The sequence below is a fragment of the Acipenser ruthenus genome, unplaced genomic scaffold, assembly GCF_902713425.1.
Source record: "Acipenser ruthenus unplaced genomic scaffold, fAciRut3.2 maternal haplotype, whole genome shotgun sequence".
Lineage (NCBI taxonomy): Eukaryota > Metazoa > Chordata > Actinopteri > Acipenseriformes > Acipenseridae > Acipenser > Acipenser ruthenus.
The window spans coordinates 24,514-30,790 of record NW_026707277.1 but is presented as its reverse complement, the minus strand read 5'-3'; the positions used below and the strand labels follow the sequence as shown (position 1 = coordinate 30,790).

General features: G+C 41.1%; 5 non-coding genes across 5 annotated transcripts; all 5 read left to right on the top strand.

Moving 5' to 3' along the window:
* Positions 1 to 96: 96 nt before the first annotated feature.
* LOC131725117 (U1 spliceosomal RNA) lies at positions 97 to 260 on the top strand. The gene has a single exon (XR_009320455.1). It is a non-coding gene; the product is annotated as a U1 spliceosomal RNA (small nuclear RNA).
* Positions 261 to 1,983: 1,723 nt separating this feature from the next.
* Positions 1,984 to 2,102, top strand: LOC131725105 (5S ribosomal RNA). The gene has a single exon (XR_009320443.1). It is a non-coding gene; the product is annotated as a 5S ribosomal RNA (ribosomal RNA).
* Positions 2,103 to 2,995: 893 nt separating this feature from the next.
* On the top strand, positions 2,996 to 3,159 carry LOC131725116 (U1 spliceosomal RNA). Its single transcript, XR_009320454.1, has one exon. It is a non-coding gene; the product is annotated as a U1 spliceosomal RNA (small nuclear RNA).
* A 1,721-nt stretch (positions 3,160 to 4,880) lies between these two features.
* LOC131725104 (5S ribosomal RNA) lies at positions 4,881 to 4,999 on the top strand. The gene has a single exon (XR_009320442.1). It is a non-coding gene; the product is annotated as a 5S ribosomal RNA (ribosomal RNA).
* An 893-nt stretch (positions 5,000 to 5,892) lies between these two features.
* On the top strand, positions 5,893 to 6,056 carry LOC131725115 (U1 spliceosomal RNA). The gene has a single exon (XR_009320453.1). It is a non-coding gene; the product is annotated as a U1 spliceosomal RNA (small nuclear RNA).
* The last annotated feature ends 221 nt before the right edge of the window (positions 6,057 to 6,277 follow it).

Sequence of the window (6,277 nt, the reverse complement as noted above, 5' to 3'; positions counted from 1 at the left end):
TAGGAAAAGAGTGTTTCTTTAAATTGCAGATGTAGGCACCGTTTCTTTGAAAAATGTCTCTTGTGGACGGGTGACGACTCGCAATGTGTACAACTCATACTTACCTGGCAGGGGAGATACCATGATCATGAAGGTGGTTCACCCAGGGCGAGGCTCGGCCATTGCACTCCGGCTGTGCTGACCCCTGCGAATTCCCCAAATGCGGGAATCTCGACTGCATAATTTCTGGTAGTGGGGGACTGCGTTCGCGCTCTCCCCTGAAACTATGGTCAAAGACAGAAACAAACACGAACCCGTCGGAGGAAGGAACTCACTCACTAGTTGTTCAACAACTCTCCGGCAGGCGGCTTCGTCACACAGGGAGTCAGGTTTTCTTTAAAAGGAGCTCAATGTTTTTAGCTTTCTGACTGTCAAATAAATAGCTACGTGGTTCCTGCACATCTATTTCCATGTTTCGTTATTTTTTATTGACAAGACTAAAAGTAAAGACTCAGCAGTGTCTGTATCAAAGTTTTTATTTTTATTTTAAATAATTGGAAATCATTTTCGAGCTTATCAGTTTTATTTATTTAGTTGATGTTTTTTATTCAGATAAACTGTGCATCACAACTGCTGCTGCTGCTGCTGCTGCTGCAGAGTCACTTACAATAGGACCTGGGTTTTACATCTCATTTGAAGGAAGGAGCACAAGGAGGTTAAGGGACTTGCTCAGGGACAGGGTCACACACAATGAGCCAGTGGCTGAGCTGGGATTGAACCAGGAACCTCCCGGTAACAAGAGCTTTTCTTTAACCACCTGACCACTAAGCCCCTTAAATCATATCTTGGCAGACAAACACTTTAATTAGACAACATAAAACCACATACAAGCAGATTTACAAGCAGGGCTGCAATCGCGTTCGCGCTCTCCCCTGATGTTATAGTCAAAGTTAAAAACACAGGTATTGAAAGCAATTAGCGATTATCTATATATCTCCAGCAGGTGGCTCTGTCAGACTGGGAATGAGATTTTGTTTTTTCTTTCGGAGCGTATAATGTTCTAGAAAGTACCAAAGTGTTTTATGTACATGTATTGTGAAGTGTTTCATCTTGAGAAGACAAAGTAACGAGTCAGCGGCACGTGTATCAAAGTTACAAAGTTGCTAATATTAAAGAAGACGAGGTTCAGCGGTACAGTTGTTTTTTTAAAACATAGTGTTTCAGTTCTGTACAGACGTTCTATGTCGTTATCCGTTATTGATTCAGCTTTATTTAGATGATTGCCTTTACCTTGTTTTAATTTCCCGTTCCTCTGAGATACGAATCTACCAGCTTTACATCTTTTTTTTTTTTTTTTTTAACGTATTCTCATTTTGTTGATCATTAATGCACATTTCTGTACTGTGGGTGTTGTCGAGCGATTGAAAACGAGACATTTTGTGTTTGAATTGAAAGTGATGGTCTCGAGGAGTCGAACAGGTCACAATAAGCCTTCATCCATGTATCATGTAACCACATGTATGCTGTCTCTAACTGGAGGAGAGGGACCCTTGCCGTACTGCTCAGCCTAAAGAACCACACGAGTTGTTTGAAAGGGGGATTTATTTTGTAGAATAAACATCAAATTGGTTTCAGGGCATACAGTCCTCCAACGGCAACACAGCTCAGTAGTACAGCTGAGATCCATTACAACACTGCTGCAGATTCAAACTAAAAGAGGGTAATATACAAAATGGATGCCTTTGAGAACTTAACACTTTCAATGCCAACGTGTGGCTACTACTTTGTGAACATACAATTTCGCAAGAATCTAATGGCACTTTTAATGCTGCTATATACACACACAGACACACGGACACACGGGCCCGCACACGTGGAGCCCAGAGCTGCTTAAATGTTAACGTTTGTGACAAATTAGAGATCTGGAAATCCCTCCCCCAACCTGTCATTGCATGAATGATATTAACTTAATACTATGAAAGAGATAAACCAAGACTGTCGTTCGCTTACGGCCATACCACCTTGAGAACGCCCGATCTCGTCTGATCTCGGAAGCTAAGCAAGGTCGGGCCTGGTTAGTACTTGGATGGGAGACCGCCTGGGAATACCAGGTGCTGTAAGCTTTTCTTTCTGCAGCTTGACAGGGGGCGCTATTTCCCTTGTTATTTATGTTACTAACCTGGAAGCTGTAAGTCTAAACATCGTTTTCTTTTTTTTGTTTTTTTATTGTCCCATTCCACACACGAACAAGTATTGTATCAGCCTTTACTGGTTTTGAAAACTGAGTTAGGACAGAAAGGGTTATCGTATTATATTCTAAGCCGAAACTACCAGTAGCGGTCCGATACAAACAAATGTGAACAGGGTTAAGACAAAAGTACTGACGAGTTTTGCTAGTTATGGTTAGTTTAATTAATTAAAAAAAGAAATAAAAGTTGATGAAGTACTTTTTATTATAGTAACAGAACGAGACATGTTTTAAAGCCACAAACTGCGTGTTTAGATTATTGTGCCAAACAAGAGAACAAAACGAGCATATCAACCAAGAACGGATTTAGTGACCCGTTCATTCGTTCGAGTTTATTTATATTATGTGTGACCTTAACAAATGTTTGACCAATGTTTTGCTTGCTTTCTTTTTGAAAGTCGTACATTTGTTACATTTTTTTTTATTTCGTTTACGCAGACGTGTATACAGACCCGTCGCTTCTTTTGCGGAACATCTCACATGCTGCTGCACGAATGACGTCGTCCTGTGTAAATCCTGGCATCTTGTCCTCCAATGATAAAGGCGCATGCAAATATATACCGAGAGGCATTACGGGAATGCAATTTATAAATACTTATACTGAAAACTGAAGGAACCCATTACACCCAACAGACTGGAAAGTGCGATATGATAACAATGAAAATGTTATATTAGGAAAAGAGTGTTTCTTTAAATTGCAGATGTAGGCACCGTTTCTTTGAAAAATGTCTCTTGTGGACGGGTGACGACTCGCAATGTGTACAACTCATACTTACCTGGCAGGGGAGATACCATGATCATGAAGGTGGTTCACCCAGGGCGAGGCTCGGCCATTGCACTCCGGCTGTGCTGACCCCTGCGAATTCCCCAAATGCGGGAATCTCGACTGCATAATTTCTGGTAGTGGGGGACTGCGTTCGCGCTCTCCCCTGAAACTATGGTCAAAGACAGAAACAAACACGAACCCGTCGGAGGAAGGAACTCACTCACTAGTTGTTCAACAACTCTCCGGCAGGCGGCTTCGTCACACAGGGAGTCAGGTTTTCTTTAAAAGGAGCTCAATGTTTTTAGCTTTCTGACTGTCAAATAAATAGCTACGTGGTTCCTGCACATCTATTTCCATGTTTCGTTATTTTTTATTGACAAGACTAAAAGTAAAGACTCAGCAGTGTCTGTATCAAAGTTTTTATTTTTATTTTAAATAATTGGAAATCATTTTCGAGCTTATCAGTTTTATTTATTTAGTTGATGTTTTTTATTCAGATAAACTGTGCATCACAACTGCTGCTGCTGCTGCTGCTGCTGCAGAGTCACTTACAATAGGACCTGGGTTTTACATCTCATTTGAAGGAAGGAGCACAAGGAGGTTAAGGGACTTGCTCAGGGACAGGGTCACACACAATGAGCCAGTGGCTGAGCTGGGATTGAACCAGGAACCTCCCGGTAACAAGAGCTTTTCTTTAACCACCTGACCACTAAGCCCCTTAAATCATATCTTGGCAGACAAACACTTTAATTAGACAACATAAAACCACATACAAGCAGATTTACAAGCAGGGCTGCAATCGCGTTCGCGCTCTCCCCTGATGTTATAGTCAAAGTTAAAAACACAGGTATTGAAAGCAATTAGCGATTATCTATATATCTCCAGCAGGTGGCTCTGTCAGACTGGGAATGAGATTTTGTTTTTTCTTTCGGAGCGTATAATGTTCTAGAAAGTACCAAAGTGTTTTATGTACATGTATTGTGAAGTGTTTCATCTTGAGAAGACAAAGTAACGAGTCAGCGGCACGTGTATCAAAGTTACAAAGTTGCTAATATTAAAGAAGACGAGGTTCAGCGGTACAGTTGTTTTTTTAAAACAGTGTTTCAGTTCTGTACAGACGTTCTATGTCGTTATCCGTTATTGATTCAGCTTTATTTAGATGATTGCCTTTACCTTGTTTTAATTTCCCGTTCCTCTGAGATACGAATCTACCAGCTTTACATCTTTTTTTTTTTTTTTTTTAACGTATTCTCATTTTGTTGATCATTAATGCACATTTCTGTACTGTGGGTGTTGTCGAGCGATTGAAAACGAGACATTTTGTGTTTGAATTGAAAGTGATGGTCTCGAGGAGTCGAACAGGTCACAATAAGCCTTCATCCATGTATCATGTAACCACATGTATGCTGTCTCTAACTGGAGGAGAGGGACCCTTGCCGTACTGCTCAGCCTAAAGAACCACACGAGTTGTTTGAAAGGGGGATTTATTTTGTAGAATAAACATCAAATTGGTTTCAGGGCATACAGTCCTCCAACGGCAACACAGCTCAGTAGTACAGCTGAGATCCATTACAACACTGCTGCAGATTCAAACTAAAAGAGGGTAATATACAAAATGGATGCCTTTGAGAACTTAACACTTTCAATGCCAACGTGTGGCTACTACTTTGTGAACATACAATTTCGCAAGAATCTAATGGCACTTTTAATGCTGCTATATACACACACAGACACACGGACACACGGGCCCGCACACGTGGAGCCCAGAGCTGCTTAAATGTTAACGTTTGTGACAAATTAGAGATCTGGAAATCCCTCCCCCAACCTGTCATTGCATGAATGATATTAACTTAATACTATGAAAGAGATAAACCAAGACTGTCGTTCGCTTACGGCCATACCACCTTGAGAACGCCCGATCTCGTCTGATCTCGGAAGCTAAGCAAGGTCGGGCCTGGTTAGTACTTGGATGGGAGACCGCCTGGGAATACCAGGTGCTGTAAGCTTTTCTTTCTGCAGCTTGACAGGGGGCGCTATTTCCCTTGTTATTTATGTTACTAACCTGGAAGCTGTAAGTCTAAACATCGTTTTCTTTTTTTTGTTTTTTTATTGTCCCATTCCACACACGAACAAGTATTGTATCAGCCTTTACTGGTTTTGAAAACTGAGTTAGGACAGAAAGGGTTATCGTATTATATTCTAAGCCGAAACTACCAGTAGCGGTCCGATACAAACAAATGTGAACAGGGTTAAGACAAAAGTACTGACGAGTTTTGCTAGTTATGGTTAGTTTAATTAATTAAAAAAAGAAATAAAAGTTGATGAAGTACTTTTTATTATAGTAACAGAACGAGACATGTTTTAAAGCCACAAACTGCGTGTTTAGATTATTGTGCCAAACAAGAGAACAAAACGAGCATATCAACCAAGAACGGATTTAGTGACCCGTTCATTCGTTCGAGTTTATTTATATTATGTGTGACCTTAACAAATGTTTGACCAATGTTTTGCTTGCTTTCTTTTTGAAAGTCGTACATTTGTTACATTTTTTTTTATTTCGTTTACGCAGACGTGTATACAGACCCGTCGCTTCTTTTGCGGAACATCTCACATGCTGCTGCACGAATGACGTCGTCCTGTGTAAATCCTGGCATCTTGTCCTCCAATGATAAAGGCGCATGCAAATATATACCGAGAGGCATTACGGGAATGCAATTTATAAATACTTATACTGAAAACTGAAGGAACCCATTACACCCAACAGACTGGAAAGTGCGATATGATAACAATGAAAATGTTATATTAGGAAAAGAGTGTTTCTTTAAATTGCAGATGTAGGCACCGTTTCTTTGAAAAATGTCTCTTGTGGACGGGTGACGACTCGCAATGTGTACAACTCATACTTACCTGGCAGGGGAGATACCATGATCATGAAGGTGGTTCACCCAGGGCGAGGCTCGGCCATTGCACTCCGGCTGTGCTGACCCCTGCGAATTCCCCAAATGCGGGAATCTCGACTGCATAATTTCTGGTAGTGGGGGACTGCGTTCGCGCTCTCCCCTGAAACTATGGTCAAAGACAGAAACAAACACGAACCCGTCGGAGGAAGGAACTCACTCACTAGTTGTTCAACAACTCTCCGGCAGGCGGCTTCGTCACACAGGGAGTCAGGTTTTCTTTAAAAGGAGCTCAATGTTTTTAGCTTTCTGACTGTCAAATAAATAGCTACGTGGTTCCTGCACATCTATTTCCATGTTTCGTTATTTTTTATTGACAAGACTAAA